This window comes from Chiloscyllium plagiosum, unplaced genomic scaffold (assembly GCF_037043375.1).
Source record: "Chiloscyllium plagiosum isolate Xiang-an unplaced genomic scaffold, Cpla_swu_hap1 HiC_scaffold_27, whole genome shotgun sequence".
Lineage (NCBI taxonomy): Eukaryota > Metazoa > Chordata > Chondrichthyes > Orectolobiformes > Hemiscylliidae > Chiloscyllium > Chiloscyllium plagiosum.
In genome coordinates, this window is record NW_028270165.1 from 16432726 (window position 1) to 16450994 (window position 18269).

Consider the following 18269-nt stretch of genomic DNA (forward strand, 5'->3'; position numbering starts at 1 on the left):
ACAGACGAGTTGGATCGAAGGGTCTGTTTCTGTACTGTATACCTCTATAACTCTGGCTTTCCACTAATGTTTGCCATGTCAGTATATTCAATTTCTCTCTGGTGTCAGTGTTAAGACGTTGATGTCTCATTTTGCTTCCCCTTCCCAGGGATGTTAACCATTTTGTGTCTGGTTATTCCTCAAGAAGCTGCGTGGCAGGTTCATCCTGAATTGACACACATTGTATTTGCTTCCCAAAATCAGACCTGCTCACCCTCAGCAGGATCCCAATGTTGTGAAAGATATTAACTTTCAGGTGGTGGTATCCAAAATTCAGAGTGATGTCAGTCTTGATGTTTTTGCTTTTTCTGCCCCTGTAAGATCCTGAATCAGCGCCTGCAGGGGAATTAGTTAGAGCGGAGTGAGAACAGAGGGGGAGAGAGAGTGGGATGGTGCTTTCCATTTTGTGGAATAATAAAAGAAAAGAATATTCCACAGAAAGTAGAATTGCTTGTTCAGAATTTCTACCCTGCACTGACAGTGATGGCTTTTGTAATCTCTTTTTACAGCGTATTTGAAGATCTGATGGTGGAAGTTTCTCAATCAACAGATGAAGGGCTTATGCCCAAAACATTGACCCTCCTGCTCCTCGGATGCTGTCTGACATCCCTGTGCTTTTCCAGTGCCACATTTTTCGACTGACTCTCCAGCATTTGCGATCCTCACTTCGCCGTCAATGTCTGACAGTCACTCAGTCCACCAGGACCGCAACGATTTTCGACTGATTTCTCTGAGAGGGATCAAAGCTTTTTGGTTCCTGACTGAGTGAGTATGTTTTCAGCATCACTGGGACTGGACGAGAGACCCCACTGTTGCAGCGCACTGTGCGTGGAGCGTGTAGCAGCTATTCAACCTGGAAAGAGGAATTCACGACAGGAAGGGGCTGGAAGTTCGATTGTGTGTGGCTGAAGCTTCATCCATGGAGAAACCTGAGGAATCCCGCCCCGTGGCGAAACCGTGGAAGTGTGGTGACTGTGGGAAAGGCTTCCGTTTCCCGTCTGCCCTGGAGATTCATCGGCGCAGTCACACCGGGGAGAGGCCATTCCCCTGCACCGACTGCGGGAAGGCCTTCAGACATTACTCCCACCTGCTGGCGCACCAGCGGGACCACACAGGGGAAAGGCCCTTCAACTGCCCAGATTGTGGGAAGGCCTTCATGTTTTTCTCTGCCCTGTTGGCCCACCGGCGGGTCCACACGGGGGAGAGGCCGTTCACCTGCCCTGAGTGCGGGAAGGCCTTCAGCACTTCCTCCACCCTGCTGATCCACCAGCGCATCCACACGAGGGAGAGGCCATTCACCTGCTCTCAGTGCGGGAAGGGCTTCATCTGCTCCTCCCACCTGCGGAGCCACGAGCGGGTCCACACGGGGGAGAGGACCTTCAGCTGCCCCGAGTGCGGGAAGGCCTTCAGCACATCTTTCACCCTGTTGGCCCACCAGCGGGTCCACACGGGGGAGAGGACCTTCAGCTGCCCCGAGTGTGGGAAGGCCTTCAGCACATCTTTCACCCTGCTGAGGCACCAGCGGATCCACACCGGGGAGAGGCCGTTCACCTGCTCTCAGTGCGGGAAGGGCTTCGCCCGCTCCTCCCACCTGCGGAAGCACCAGCGAGTTCACGTGCCATCGCAGGGGGATTGAAGGAGTGACGGCCGAGTGCCATTATCGATTGGACTATCAATCCGGTTCCGGGGACTCCCGGGTTTGAATCCCACCACAACAGATGGCAGAGGGAGTGGGTGGTGCGGGGGAGAAAGCCCCCATCTGATTCACTCTCTCCCTTGTTAGGAAAGGGAACCGCCATTGTGGGAGAGTATTCATTCAGTCGTTCCATCTTCATCCTTCACTCGGTCTGGCCTACACATGACTCCAGACCCACAGCAGTCTGGTTGACTCTACACTGCCCTCTCCCCACTGGCAAATGAGCAGGGAGAAACTTACCAGGATACAGGGTATGGGTTGAAATTGCTAAGTGAGGCAATACTTCCTCCGGATTACGGCTGTGCCAAGGATCCAATTACAACCTGGTGCTGCCCAATAGTAAAGACAGTGGGGTATGTGTGGGCTTTGATCTTGAGCTGTTTAAAAAGCAGCTACTTTGTCTATGCCTTTTTGCAGGGGGGAATCTGAAGATGTAACTAAGTTGAGTCACAATAAAGGTTACCTGAACTTACCGCCGGGCTCAGACTCTTATTGAAAGCTTTGAGCTCCAAGAGATTTTTAGTTTAAAGCTGCTCCTTCATTTCAGCCTCCTGCACTGAGTTTCCAATGTCATGTATCAGATGGAACAGTGAATGAGAAGCTAGTATCGTGATAAATTGTAAATCTTTCAGGTACTGCGTTGTTTCATCAGCATTGTAAAGTTTACTGACAGCACCAGGACGTTTGGGCTGTGTTCACTAGAAATGATGTGGAGGTGTCGGTATTAGTCTGGGTTGATAAAGTTAAAAAGAAATCACCCAATACCAGGTTGTTGTCCAACAGGTTTATTTGGAAGCACTAGCTTTCTGAGTGCTGCTCCTTCATCGGGTAGCTGTGGAGCAGCATTGTAAGACACAGAACGTATATCAAAAGATCAGTATCATGCAACTGATGGAATATATTGAACAAGCCTAGATTGCTGTCAAGTCTTTCATCTCTTAGAATGGGTGCAGGTATTGGTTCATTAATGTGTAACTGCCAGAACATCTTTTAAGTCATCTCAAGAATGTGACTTGAGGTTTTATAAAAAAGATGACATCTCAGCTCAGACAATGCATTTAAAGGTGTGAGAATTGAGTCTGAAAATGTGTTGCTGGAAAAGCACAGCAGGTCAGGCAGCATCCAAGGAGCAGGAGAATTGACATTTCGGGCATGAGCCCTTCTTCAGGAAAGGGCTGAAGAAGGGCTCATGCCCAAAACGTCGATTCTCCTGCTCTTTGGATGCTGCCTGACCTGCTGCGCTTTTCCAGCAACACCTTTTCAGCTCTGATCTCCAGCATCTCCAGTCCTCACTTTCTTCCTGAGAATTGAGTCTGACAGTTTTCCAATCGTGAGTCAGACTGGTTCTATTTCCAAATTCATAAAATATTACATGGATTGACTGCGTGGAAATTGTGTGCTTTTTTAGCAAAATTGAATACATCTGCAAATATAATTCTGCCAAGACAAATTCACCCCATAGAATTGTGTGTGGGTGCATGTGAGTTTGTGCGTGAGAGTGTGTACATGCTTGGTAAAGTGTGAGTGTGATGGAGTATAAGCCTGAGAGAGTATTGGGGGGTATATATGTGTGTGTGTGTCTGAGGGGGAGCATGTGTGAGAGAGGTATTAATACAAGCAAGGGGTTGCAGTTTGCTAAAACAAGAAAGGGCAGGACTTGTACTGATAATGGTAGGGCCCTGGGTCATGTTATAGAACAGACAGACATGGGGGAGTGGTGTTCAGGTACATAGTTCGTTAGAAGTTGCATCACTGGTAGACAGGGCAGTTAAGAAGGCATTTAGCAGCATAGCATTCATTGTTCACACCATTGAGTATAGGGGTTGGGACATCATGTTGAGGTTGTACAGGATGTTGGTGAGGCCACTTTCAGAGTACTGAGTACAGTTCTGATGGCCCTGTAATCGGAAGTATTCTTATCACAGAGGGTTCGGTAAAGATTTACCAGGAAGTTGCCAGGACTGGAGGTAAGCTGAATAGCAAAGGGCTCTAGCTTAGCATCGGGGAGCTCAAAACTTGAGGGCATATTACTTAAGGTGAGGAGAGAGATTTAAAAGGAACTGGAGGGGCAACATTTTGAAAGAGGGTGGCTTTGTATGTGGAATGAACTTACTGACGATGTGGTAGTTGCTGGTACATTTACAACGTTTAAACAGCATTTGGGTGGGTACATGAATAGAAAGGTTTAGAGGGATATGGGCCAAATGCAGGTAAGTGGGACTGGTTTAGTTTGGAATCCTGGTCGGCATGGACGAATTGGACCGAAGTGTCTGTTTCTGTGCTGCATACGTTTACTGAAACCAGTAGAATTCTGAAAGGGGCTTGACAGGATAGATGTAGATAAAATGGATACTTTATGGGGAGGGTCATACAATCCCAACAATGTGGATGCAGGCCATTCAGCCCATCTATTCCTCTCTGGCCCTCTGAACCTTACTCCATATTTCCATGGCCAAGCCATCCTAACCTGTACATCCCTGGTCACTATGGGTAACTTAGCACGGCCAATCCTCCCTAACCTACACCCGAATCTATAACTTACCTTCTCAAGAATGTAATTTAAATGCAGAGCTTTTCTAAGAAAAATGTCAGTCTGATTCAACATTGGGACACAGACAGAATTCACACCTATTGTCTCTACTTATAAATAGGGCAACGTCTCTTCGAAATGTAGATTCATTTAGATATAACTGCATCACTTCACATATTAAGATATCCCTTTGAATGTGCCACATCCCTTTGAAATGTAATCTCGTCCATCTACATCTCTTCATTTTAACGGTATTTCCGCAAATATTCATGTCCCTTTAAAATGCAGATTGCCCCCTTTCGATATGACGCCGTTCCGTTAGATGTCGGAATATCTGTTTAAATTGAGCCGTGAGCTTTCCCAATGTAGACAGAGCTCCTGGAAACGTGGCAGTGTCCCCCCTGCAGCTGCAGAGCGAGACAGGAGAGTTTGTTTTTGTGAATGAGCAGTTGTAGCGCGAGGTGGCTGTTGCTTGGTGACGGTGAGGCTCCCCCGGCCCCGCCCCCGCCCATCCCCCCGTGCAGACGTCACGCGGGGGCGAAGGCGGTTGGGAGGAGAAGTCGCTCGAGCGGGGAAGCGGCGGGAGGGCGGCCGTTAGGAAAATGGCGCCGCGCGGCCCGGGGCAGACACCGTCACTGGGCACCGCCGCCTTCCTGGCGCAGCTGCTGTGTCACGGCCACACCGGCCGGCTGTACAGCAGGCAGGAGCCGGTGAGCATTCTGGAGGCGGATGGGGTTAAGGGCCTACTTGGGAACTCGTCGGCCGCCTGGGTGGTGGAGTTCTACTGGTCGTGGGGCGGCCCCTGTGTCAACTATGGGGCCACCTGGAAGGTACTGGGCCCGGGAGGTGAAAGGTGAGGCAGGTTGGGGGGGGGAAGGAATGTGGGGCCTGTCCTGTCATAGTGACATTTTACACTCACTTTCCATCTGCTTTTACTGGCGCTTGTGCTGTTTTCCCCTCACTGTTTGTTTAATCCTTGTGCTGTTTTCCCCCTCACTGTCTGTTTAATCCTTGTGCTGTTTACCCCTCGCTGTCTGTTTCATCCTTGTGCTGTTTACCCTTCGCTGTCTGTTTCATCCTTGTGCTGTTTACCCCTCGCTGTTTGTTTCATCCTTGTGCTGTTTACCCCTCGCTGTCTGTTTCATCCTTGTGCTGTTTACCCTTCGCTGTCTGTTTCATCCTTGTGCTGTTTACCCCTCGCTGTTTGTTTCATCCTTGTGCTGTTTACCCCTCGCTGTTTGTTTCATCCTTGTGCTGTTTACCCCTCGCTGTTTGTTTCATCCTTGTGCTGTTTACCCCTCGCTGTTTGTTTCATCCTTGTGCTGTTTACCCCTCGCTGTTTGTTTCATCCTTGTGCTGTTTCCCCTCGCTGTTTGTTTGGTTTAATCCTTGTGCTGTTTGCCCTTTACTGTTACTTGTGCAATTGCTGGGGTTAGTGTGTAAATACTAGTGAAGGAGATTATACACCAGCATGTATATGTTCCTCAGTCATTGAAGGGGCAGGACCTGTTGAGAATGGTTAGTAAAGCATGTTGTGCACTAAGCCTTGTTAACATGGATATAGTTTGTTATTTGGAAAAGTAGACTTTATTATTTAAAGTCACAGATGTACAGCACGGAAACAGATCCGTTTGATCCAACCTGTCCATTCCAACCAGATATCCTAAATTGATCTAGTCCCATTTGCCAACACTTGGCTCATATCCCTCTAAATCCTTCCTATTCATATACCCATCCAGATGTGTTTTAAGTGCTGTAATTATACCGGCTTCCACTACTTCCTCTGGCAGTTCATTCCATACGTGCACCACCCTCTGCATGGAAAAGTTGCAACTTAGATACCTTTAATATCGTTCTGCTCTCACCCTATAACCTATGCCCTCTTGTTGTGAACCTCAACCCTACACTGACGCAAAGACATTTAAAAAATAGTTGAGCAGCCAGACAAAATGCAAAAGCTATAAAATGTTGAACCACATGAGGAAAAAGAACTGTGGCTCTACTCTTTATTTCTCCCCTTGGCATTTGAACACTTAACATCTGTCAATAACACCAGCATCGCCACAGAGCATATTGTGTCTGTTCCTCGGTGTGAACAACAGCATGCATGCCCGCTGGTGTCCATGCTCCTCGCTGTTGGCAGAAAAGGCGACATCGCTTATCTCTGTTCCTAAAGGTCTTCCCTTTATTCTTAAAGCTATGCCCTCTGGTCCTAGTCTCTCCTACCAGTGGAAACATCTTCCCAATGTCATTGCACTACCCTGTCCGGTCATTTCTGCTGGTGGGTGAGACTAGGCCTCAAGGTTAGAGGGAGTAGCTTTCAGACAGAGATGCGGAGGAACTGCTTTTCCCCAAGGGCCATGAATCTATGGAACAGTCTAGATTAGAGTGGTACTGGAAAAGCACAGCAAGTCAGGCAGCATCCGAGGAGCAGGAAAATCAATGTTTTGGGCAAAAGGGCTTCCATCAAAATCTATGGAATACTCTGGCCAAGGAAGCAATAGAGGCAGCTTCATTAAGTATATTCAAGACACAGTTAGGTGGGTTTTTGCCTGGTAGGGGAATTAAGGGGTTCCTTGTGACTGCAGGGAGGAGGAGATGAGACGATGGACAGGTCAGCCGTGATCTTAATGATTGTGGAGCAGGCTCACTTGTGGCAACTGGAGTGAGTCCAGGGAGGGAGCAGACTTTACGACCTCAGGTATGTGTCATGGTTAGCCGGGTGAGGAGAGACATAAGGATAGGCTGGGACTGTTTTCCGTAGTGTGCCAGAGTCTGAGGAGTGACCATATACACTTTTATATCATCATGAGGGACATGGATAGGGTAAATAGACATGGTATTTTCCTTTGGATGGGGGAGCCCAGAACTAAAGGGTAATAAGTTTAGGATCAAGAATGTGGTGTTGTAGCAAGTCAGGCAGCATCCGAGGAGCAGGAAAATCAACGTTTCGGGGAAAAGCCTTTCATCAGGAAAGTGTGTTTGTATGTGAGTTTGTGTATAAGACTGTGCATCAGTGAGTGTGTCTTTGCATGTGTGCATGCTTGATAAAGTGTGATTGTGATGGAGAATGAGCCTGCGAGAGGGTGAGTGTGTTGAGAGGATGGTGTATGTGTATGTCTGAGAGAGAGCGTGTGTATGAGAGAGGTATGGATATAAGTGAGGGTTTGCATTTTACTAAAATAAAGGACTTGTACAGGTAATATTAGGGCCTGGGTCGTGTTGTAGAACAGAGACCTGGGGGTGTTCGGGTTCATTGTTCTTGAAAGTTACATCACTGGTAGATGGGGGTGAAGAAGGTGTTTTGCATACTTGCCTTCATTGTTCACATGCTGAGTACAGGAGTTGGGATATCATGTTGGAGATGCACACAGAAAGTACTTTACTCAGAGGGTGATAGATGTCTGGAATGCATTGCCAGCAGAAGTAGGGGCAGGGACGGTAGATTCATTTAAGGTGCATCTGGGTGGAGGAAATCCAAGATGGCGGCGACCCAGCAAGTCTGAGTCTGTAGTGCTCTGCCCAAGACTCAGGCAAAGTAGGCTGCCTGCCTCCACCACACCTTCCAAATCATTTAAATAGGTTTTATTTAAATACAGCTAGTTATTTTGCACCAAACTTGAGCGGTTTAGTGCCCCGTTAAAATGACTAAAGGAAAGAATGCCCGCAGCTCGCAGCACAAAGGAACCCCTCCCCAGCTGCAGTAGAGGCGTCCACAGCTGCCCCAGGGTACTTAACTATGGTAGCGAGCCTTGTTGCAGTGATTTCTAAGCTTGAAGAGAAGATCGCCACCTTCATAGAAGAGTCCAGGAGCAGGTGGGAGTTGCTCTCGGTCGCGCTGCAGAAGCACGACCGAGATATTGAAAGAATCGAACATCGAGTCGGAGGGGCGGAGCTAAAGGCTGCGACCTCCGAGGCTGCCGCAGAATCAGCCGAGGGTCGGGTCTGGACTCTCGACCAGCGAGTCCGGGCCTTGGAAGATCACATTAACGACCTCAAAAATCAAGGTTGTCGAAAATATTTGTTTGCTGGGCCTTCCCGAATGGGAAGAGCAAGGCCAGTTTACAACGTTTCTGGAGCAGTGGCTTCCACAGTTATTGAATCTGGAGGCTGGATCAGGCCAGGTCTCGGTCGAATGGGCCCACCGGGTTGCAATACATAGGCCCAGCTTGGACCAGCGCCCCCACCCAGTCCTGTTCCGGCTGCAGTGCTTTTCGGAGAAGCAGATGCTCCTAGAAGCTTCCAGAAATCTTGGGAAAGATCCCCAAGCCATGATTTACAAAGGATCCAAGATTATGCTGATTGAGGACTTTTCCATATTTCTGGTCCAAAAGAGGAGGGCGTTTAAGGGATTTAAACATTCAGTACTCCCTGCGCTACCCAGCAACACTACGTTTTAGCCACGAAGGTCAGTGTATGACTTCGGATCGCCGGAGAAGGCCACGGAATGTTTGGCCTCTTGGATAAATCTTAAGAGTTAACTCGTGTGGTGAATGATGTTGTTCTGCCCTCCCCCTTCTCTGGTTCACCCTTTTTTTTTTTCTCTTATTACTTTATTGCTTAATATTATTTCCGGGGAGTAGGGAGAGGGGGCTTATTTGTTCTCCACTCTGCGATTTTCCCCTTTTTTTTGTATTTCTATATATATAGGCTGGGTGGCCTAGTAGATTTAGGTGAGGAGGGGTCTCTGCTTTGTCTTATTTTTTCTGTTTCTTTTAAAGCTGGGTTGTTTTCCCCCTGTTATTTTGTATTATCATAATTAATTACTATCTGCTGAGACTGTAATTTTATAGTTTTATATGTTTATACGTGGTATTAACATCACCAAATATATCTAAGTGTTGGTGTGGGCGGGTAGGGAGGGTACTCATTGTTAACTTTAGCTTGGGCATACACTTGAATTTTCTTCACTTTATTATGGGGTTCCTGGGTCGAGGGTGGGGCACTGGTTGGGAGAGGATCTGGTGGGTTTTCGGAAAGGAAATGAGAGGGAAAATCTCCATTTAAATATGTTTTTGTTTTTTTATTTAGAAATAGTTTTTCATTATGTTAGTGTGAGTGTAATAAAGAATCTCTTTGTGAATTTTCCATGGTCTATGCTCGTGGTGTTTTGGATGGTGTTTCTCCTCCCGGGGGGTCTCGGACTTGTCTGGATGATTATGGTGAGTCATTCAATTAAATGGTGCACCTGGAATGTCAAGGGAAGTAATTCTCCAATCAAAAGGAAGAAAATATTATCAAATGTCAAAAAATAAAGGGTTGATATAGCTCTCCTACAGGAGACCCATTTATTGGATGAAGAACACTTGAAATTACAACAGGGTGGATTTGATCAGGCCTTCTTTCCTTCCTTCAGCTCAAAAAGTAGGGGAGTAGTTCTTCTTATTTAAAAGAATCTCCCTTTCAAAATCCTAAGTCAGATAAAAGATGAATCTGGGCGATATATGCTAATTAAAGCCCTTATAAATGGAGAGGAATATGGGATTTTAAACCAGTATTGTCCCCCGGCGCATCCTTTCAAATTTATAAAGGAAGCCTTCTCCAAATTGATGGCTCTCGGTGCTCGTCATACAATTATAGGGGGAGACTCTAATTGCATTATGGAGCCGGAAATAGGCAGCATACCCAAGAGTACTGCGGGTGTATCCCCCAGATATAGACAATTGGCGGATTTGAATCAAGAATTAGGATTAGTAGATGTGTGGAGGTGCCTCCACCCGCAAGGCAGAGATTTCTCTTTTTACTCTAATCCACATAAATGTCACATGAGAATTGACATGTTTTTTGCCCCCTCGAGTTTTTTAAATTCCATATCATCCTGTAAAATAGGTGATATGATAATTTCTGATCACGCTGTTGTGTATATGGAAATCAAGGCTAGGAACAATGAGGCATCCCCCTGACATTGGTGTATGGGTTCCTTCTTAACGAAGGATAGTAAATTTGCAAAATATTTTTCTCAAGAATTTAAAGCTTTCTTGGAAATTAATTCAGGTACGGCCAGTAACCCGTCAATGATGTGGGAGACTATTGAAGCTTATGCACGAGGTCTGATCATTTCATACTTGGTGACCCAGAAAAAATTAAAGGGAAACCAACAGCGTCTACTTGAGGCTCGGTTAATAGCAGCTGAAACAGCATCCGCTGACAGACCTTCTATTGCCAAATTACAAAGGATTACGGCCCTTAGGACAGCTCTGAATACCGCCTTCTCCCTAACGGCAAAGAAGGAAATATTATTTGCAAAACAAAGATTATATGAATTTAGTGATAAACCTGGTAGATGCTTAGCATTTCTTGCAAGTAAAAAAAAGGGCCTCTCAAGCTATCACAGCTATCAGGGAAAATGCTGGTACTCTGACTCACGATCCTAAAAGGATCAACTCAATCTTCAGAAAGTTTTATTCTGATCGCAGGATTGTGAAGGTAGAGCCAGGAGGATGCAGTCCTATTTTAAAAGCCTGGCATTTCCGGACTTAACCCCGAAACAGGTATCGGTCCTGAATGCTTCCCTAACAACCCAGGAAATACTTGATGCAATTAGGCAATTTCAGAGCGGTAAGGCACCTGGCCCAGAGGGCTTTCAGGTTGGATTTTACAAAGAGTTCACAGGAGTATTAGCTGGCCCACTTATGAACATGTAAAACTACAGAAATAGTCAGGGCTGCCTCCTGCCTTCACTGAATGAGGTGAATATCTCCCTTATTCTCAAAAAAGGAAAAGATCCAGAAGATTGTGCATGATACAGACCGATATCCTTGCTAACTGTAGATTTTAACATTCTCTCTAAAACATTAGCATTGAGGCTGGAGAGGGTACTGCCATATATCATAAAAGAGGAGCAGACTTGGTTTATTAAGGGCCATAGATCATTTAATGATATTAGAAGGGTCTTGAATGTGAATCAAGTCTGTCATCAGGAAAAAATACCAGGAATAGTAGTCTCTTTGGACGCGGAGAAGGCATTTAACAGGGTTGAATGGTCATACCTGTTCTATACATTAGAAAGGTTTGGTGTTGGAAACGTATTTGCCAAATGGATCTCAACACTGTATAATGATCCCAAAGCAGTTGTGATCACGAATGGATTAGGCTCAGGGAGCTTCCGTGTGGGTAGGGGCTGCTGTCAAGGATGTCCTCTCGCACCGTTGCTATTCACGCTAATAATTGAGCCACTGGTGGAAGCGATACGGGCTGACTCTAATAAATCGGCCCTGAGGGTTGGTACAGGTAAACATAAAATTACCCTATATGCCGATGATGATCTCCTTTTTCTTAGTAATCCTCTGATGTCCGTGCGTCCCTTAATCCAAATTATTAATACATTTAGTGCATTTTCAGGCTACAAAATTAATTTTTCAAAATCGGAGGCCACGCCTCACTAGTATGTCCCACTTATTGGACCGATCCCACTTCCCCTTTCTGTGGTCTCTGGAGGGTTTCCTATACTTAGGCATTTTTATCACCCCAGTATTTGGCCAGCTATACAAGGCCAATTTTGTGCATCTATTGGAAAGGGTAAGGCAGGACCTTCACGCTGGGGAGACCTTCCAATTTCCTGGCTAGGTAGAATAGCCCTAATTAAAATGAATGTCTTGCCCCATCTCTTATACCCTATGAGAATGCTTCCGGTGATGCTGCTGAGGCTGGCACTGTGCAAATTGTATGGTTGGCTGGGTTCGTTCATCTGGAATCCTAGACGGCCCCTCATTAAGTTAAGGAAGCTACAGCTTCCACAGGCAAGGGGGGAGGGCTGGATTTTCCAGACTTTAGGAAGTATCAGTTAAGTTTCTTGTTAAGCTGCATAGCCGATTGATTGCGGGTCAGACATGACCCAATCTGGATGGACATCAAGGTTTCTCAAGTACAGTGCTCTCTTATTAACCTCTTATTTTTAGATTAGATGAAAATCATTACAGACCACTGTAGAAACCCTATAGTACTAAACACAATTAAAGCTTGGAATATAATGCGGCAAAACGAGGGTAATTCACATAAAACGTCCCCCTATACTACTATAGTGGGGGCATGGGGTTTTCAACCGGGGCTTACAGATACCACATTCAAATCCTGGAGATCCAGGGATATCTCCTGTTTAGGGGATCTGTTTGAGAAGGGGGTCCTGATGTCTTTTGAACAGCTGCATCAGAAATTTGGATTACCTAATGGAGACCTCTTTTGATACTTCGAAATACGAGATTACATACAGAAGACGACTACGCTATTAAATAGTCTCTATAAATTAGATCGAGAACGAAGAGTGTTGTGGCCAATGGGCGTACCCTCGGTCAGCACTCTTTATCATTTATTACGTGATGAAGTGTCGGAAGATATGGACCGTCTGCTTAGAACATGGGATCAGGATTTGCGGCTGGAAATTTATACAGAAATGTGGAATGACATCTGGGAAAATGCCAAAAAAATCTCCATTTGTAACAGAACTCAGGCCATTCCGTTAAAAATACTTCATAGGGCCCATATGGCACCGGAAAGATTGGCAACATTTAGGGCAGGAGTATCTCCAATGTGTCCCAAATGTAAAACAGAGGTGGGCACTCTTACACACCGCTTATGGACATGCCATAAGATCCACAAATACTGGACCGAAGTAGTAAACGCCCTGACAGACATCTTGGGAACGGAAATTACAATAGATCCAGTATCTCCTCTTCTGGGCTTCTCGAGCTTACCTTCTCTGGATGTGCACGGGAGGAAATTATTTTCCATTCTCTCCTTCTATGCAAGGAAAAATATCTTAGTAAACTGGGTGGCTGAGGGCCCTCTAGGACTTCAGAATTGGCACAGATTAATCATGGAATGTGTTCCCCTTGACTTCCTTACAAATATGGTGCACCAAAAAACTGAATTATTCTATAAAATATGGCAGCCCTTTTTGAATTACATCGATACAGATATTTCGGCCATTCTTTCAAGGGCTTTCATCTAGTTGAGGTAACAGTTCTGGCTGGTCCGGGGCCCCTTGGGAGAGGAATCCCACATGAATACGGGTTTTATTACAACTTGATGTTAACTCATTACGAGTGTGTACTTCACTCCTTAATTACTATGTTATCCTGTTTTCTTTTGAATAATGTAAGATATTTGATCATACACTCTGGTTAGTTATAGGTTAGATCTGGTTTCCAGCATCTGCAGTTATTGTTTTTACCTTAGTTATAGGTTAGATTAGTAGCTAGATGAGTTTTGTCTTTTTCTTTTTCTTCTCTGTATCTCTTTTTGTTGGACAGGTTTTGGCTATTTATTTAAAATTTAATTGTATATTAATGTTTGTACTTGTCTTTTTTAAATTTGTAAACTTGAAAAAATGTTAAATTTTCAATAAAAATATCTATAAAAAGAAAAGGTACATCTGTACAGATGCATGAGTAGGGGGAGAGCAGAGGGATACAGATTCGGGAATTGCGCGATAGGTTGAGACAGGGGATTTGGATCGGCTTCGGCTTGAAGGGCTGAAGGGTCTGTTCCTGGGTTGTAAATTTTCTTTGTTCTGTGTTGAGGTTGTACAGGATGTTGGTGAGGCCATTTTGTTTAGAGTACTGAGTACAGTTCTGGTCACCCTGTCATAGGAAGAATATTATTAGAGGGGGTTCGGTAAAGATTTACTTGGACGTTGCCAGGACTGGAGGGTTTGAGTTATAGGGAGAGGCTGGGACTTTTTCACTGGAACGGAGGAGGTTGAGGGATGACCTTATTGAGATTTGAAAAATCATGAGGGGTGAGGGTAAGGAGAAAAGCGAGGAACATGCGCGGTTATGTAGAGCCAGAGGTGGGAAGGTGAAACAAAATTGTGGCTCTACCCTTTTTTCCTCCTATTGACATTTGGCCAGTTGAATCTGTCAGTTACACCAGCATATCTACAGAGCCTACTGCACGTGCTCCTCGGTGTCAGCAAGCACTGCGCATGTTCGCCGGTGTCTGCAAAAAACTGCACATGCTTCTATCTGTCTAAAAATGGTGCATGAATTTCTTTTGCCGTTTCCCTGCTCCTCGGATGCTGCCTGACCTGTTGTGCTTTTCCAGCACCACTCTAATCTGGACCCATGAGCTTCTGAAGCTGTTGCTGCTCCTCTCTCTCTGAATGAAGACTGAGATTCATCCAAGACTGTAATTTCCTTCCTCTGTCCAACAGCACTCTCTTCTCTCACTGCCTTTTCTATTTCTTTTATTTTCATGCTGGGATCCAATTGTTGAATTGCAGCAACTGAGAAGAAAGGGAGTGAATCCAGAAAGAGGACAGACTCTGTGGTACTGCACTTGCCAGGTGTCTGTGCCTCAAACACCTGGCAAGTGCAGTACCACAGGGTGAAGTTATAGTCTTTGCTGTGGAAAAAACAAAGCAGAAATGAGATGTATTGTTTAAATGGTGATATATTGGGAAGTGGAGAAAGTGAGGACTGCAATGCTAGAGATCAGAATCAAAATGTGTGTGGCGCTGGAAAAGCACAGCAGGTCAGACAGCATCCGAGGAGTAGGAAAGTTGACGTTTCAGGTAAGAGCCCTTCATCAGGAATGATATGTGGATGGACAAAGGAGCCTCAGCGTCCTCCTACACCAGTCAATGCCAGTTGTCAGACAGGTGCAGCAAGCATTCAGCAAGGCAAGTGGTATATGAGCAAGAGGAATTGAGTTTAGAAGTGGGGATGTCTTCCTGCAGTTCGGGGGTCATTGAATATATTCAAGGCTGAGTTCATATCATTTTTGAACAACAGAAAAGTGGATGGTTATTGGGGAAGGCAAGAAAATAGTTTTAAGGCTAGTACAGAACAGTGACAGTCATACAGCATAGAAACACACCCTTCAGGTCAACTAATCCATGCTGACTATATTCACAAACTAATCCCATCTGCCTGTGTTTGGCCCATATCCCTCCGAACCTTTCCTATTCACGTACTTATCAAAATGTATTTTAAACATTGTAACTGTACTTGCATCCACCACTTCCTCTAGACATTCATTCCACAAACAACCACACTCTTTCTTTTAAAAAAAAGTGCTCCTCATGTCTTTAGACTTGTTCTACTCTCACTTTAAAAGTTTGCTCCCTAATCTTGAAATGACACCTGCCATTCACCTCACCTATACCCCTCATGATTTTTTAACCCTCTCTAAGGACACCTCTTAACCTCTGATGCTCCAGTGAAAAAAGTTCCAGTCTCTGCATCTCGATGTAGGGAGGTCCATATCCATTTGTGGTCTGTTCAATGCTGGTGCAGGCTTAAAAGACCAAATGGCCGACTCCTGCTCCCAATTCTGTGTCCTGGACAGCAAGAGACGATAAGGCAAAGGAGTAGAAAGTAGGCTATTCAGCCCATCAGGTCTGCTCATACCATTCAATCGTGGCTGATCAGTTTCTGAGTGCCATTCTGCTGCTTTCTCCCTGTCACCTTCGATCCCCTCAATACTCAAGACCCTACCTATCTCAGTCTAAATATCCTTAGTGACCTGGCCTCTGCAGTCTTCTGTGCCAATGAATTCCATAGATTCACCACTCTCTGGCTGAAGAAGTTTCTCCTTAGCTCCATTCTAAAAAGTTTTCCCTTTACTCTAAAGCTGTGCCCTCGGGTCTTAGTTCCTCCTATCAAGGGGAACATCTTCCCAACATCCACTCTGTCCAGGCTGTTCAGTATTCTGTATGTTTCAATTAGATCTCCCCTGAGTATGGCCCTGCTAATCAGCATGAACCAGACCTTCAGGATGAGGTATAGCAGGGATTAGGTTCAGCAAATTGGAAATGGAGGGAGAGTGTGTGGGATGGAGATCTTCAGCTTCTAAGGAATAAGAGAGGAAAGAGAGTTCACAATAAATCAGAATTGATTGGATGAGCTGATAAGCTACGGAGGGGCAGATGGAGTTGAAGTTGGAGAAATGTGATGTGTTGCATTTTGGTCAAGCAATGCAGACAGGACTTACACAGGGGGAGTGTTGCAGAAGAAAGAGACCTTGGAGTGCATGTTCATAGTTCCTTGTAAGTGGAGTCCCAGGTAGACAGGATAGTGAAGATGATGTTTGGAATACTTTCCTCTATTGGTCAAAGCATTGAGTGAAGGAGTTGGGAGGACATATTGCGGCTGTACAGGACATTGGTTAGGCCACTTTTGGAATATTGTGTGTAATTCTGATCTCCATCCTATGGAAGGATGTTGTGAAACTTGAAAGGGTTTGGAAAAGGTTTATAAGGCTGGTGTCAGAGTAGGAGGGTTTGAGCGAGAGTCTGAATAGGCTGGGACTGTTTTCCCTTCGTGTCAGAGGCTCAGGGGTGACATTATAGAAGTTTATAAGGGGCATGGATGGGGTAAATAGCCAAAGTCTTTTCCTCCGGATAGGGGAGTGCAAAATTAGAAGGCAGAGGTTTGAGCTCAGAGGGCAAAGATTTAAAAGGGACCCAAGGGGCCACTTTTTCTCAGAGGGTTTTGCATTTATGGAACGAGCTGACAGGAAGTGGTGGAGGCTGGTACAATTACAACAATTAAGAAGCATCTGGATGAGTACATGAAGAGGAAGGTTTTTGAGGAATATGGGCCACATGCTGACAAATGGAATGGATTGATTTTGGATATATGGTTGGCATAGACTAGTTGGGTGGAAGGATCTGTTTCTGTGGTGCATGACTCTTACTGTCTTCGGTGAAAGCAGAAGTGTGGTTGTGAAGACAGGGCTTTCAGAGCAGCTTTCAAAGATGTTTTGCCCTACTGGGACCGGAAGAAGTTACAACGAAACCTTTCATTTGTGAGACAGCAAGCAACAAAGTGAGTACATCCGGGATTTTGCTGGAAAGTGGGAATTCTTTGCACTGAGAGGATGAAGCCCTACCCTATCCAGTCATTTCTGCTGGTGGCTGAGACTAGGCCCCAAGCTTTGGGGGAGTAGGTTTAGGACAGAGATGAGGAGGAGGAAGTGAGGGCTGCTGGTTTTCCCAGAGAGTAATGTATCTGCGGAATTCTCTGCCCGGGGAAGCAGGCTCCAATATGCCCCGGTCCTAATTCTTCAGCTTGACGTACCCGTGACTGTAAACTTTGAAGAGTTTTCGTTAACTGATGCAAATATTTCCCATTTGTCCAACAATGCAGTGTCAGCTGTTTCAATCATTGAGATGGTTTTGATTCATCTACTAAATACATCTACTCATATTAGACAATATTCATGACAATGTACGCGAGGTGATTCTATATACGCAAATTGTAAACCAGTAAAAAAGGCTGACCAGGCAAGGAAGTGGTTAACAAACACAGGGCATCCCTCTTAGAGTATGCATCTTGTTTGTTTACAAATTAAACACGCTTCAGATCTTTTCCGAGCTGCTTTCCGAAAATCTGGGTGCCACAATAATGGACATCATCAACTGAAATAGGCAGCAGCAAAGAATGAACACAAACCAGTCCAGCAGGGGGCACCCATGCTTTGGTTTGAGTATTGAGGGAATCCCCTATTTGAGGCCCCTGCGCTATCAGTATCATACCCAGGCAAATGTGCATTGAAACCAGATTATGAAGTGTTAACTTTCCTGCAAACTTCTGCCTGTGTGTGTCTCTCTGTAACATTTTCTAACTTGCTTCATATCTCAGTTTGTCAGCTTTTGTTTATTCCTTCCTTCCTTCCAAGGCTAATGAGGCACTCACATTCCAGAACAGCCCAAGTTAGGGAGTTGAGCCTCATAAATCCTGGCTGTGACACATTGCTGCTTAACCAAGTGTGCAAACTCTAAATACCTCTCAGCTGTTCCATTTGCAAATCGAACACTGTTTTCAACACAAGTTGTTTGTGTCTCTGCATGAGTCCATAACCCAGGGAAATACAACAGAGTCTTTAATGGTTGCCCAATGTGTCCTGTATGCCAAATTCATTCAAGTCTGGACATCCTGAAGTGAGCAATTATACTTCAGATTTCTACTCGCCAATTAAAACTAACGTTGGGCACTCGAACAGATTGAGGGCATCTTGAAGCATGCCATGGACCTCAGTGTGGGTCCAGGGCTTATCAAATAG

At 45.4% G+C, this 18269-nt stretch overlaps 1 long non-coding RNA gene and 1 pseudogene across 2 annotated transcripts in view; one reads left to right on the top strand and one right to left on the bottom strand.

The window, feature by feature from the left end:
* LOC148143247 (uncharacterized) overlaps nucleotides 1-18269 on the bottom strand; it is a 229622-nt gene that overhangs the window by 63771 nt on the left and 147582 nt on the right. The gene's annotated exons all lie outside the window — the stretch shown is intronic.
* LOC148143248 (uncharacterized) overlaps nucleotides 1-18269 on the top strand; it is a 36077-nt pseudogene that overhangs the window by 6911 nt on the left and 10897 nt on the right. The window contains exon 2 of the transcript XR_015751153.1: nucleotides 549-1655. The product of XR_015751153.1 is annotated as an uncharacterized LOC148143248 (transcript). The remainder of the gene's footprint in view (nucleotides 1-548; nucleotides 1656-18269) is intronic.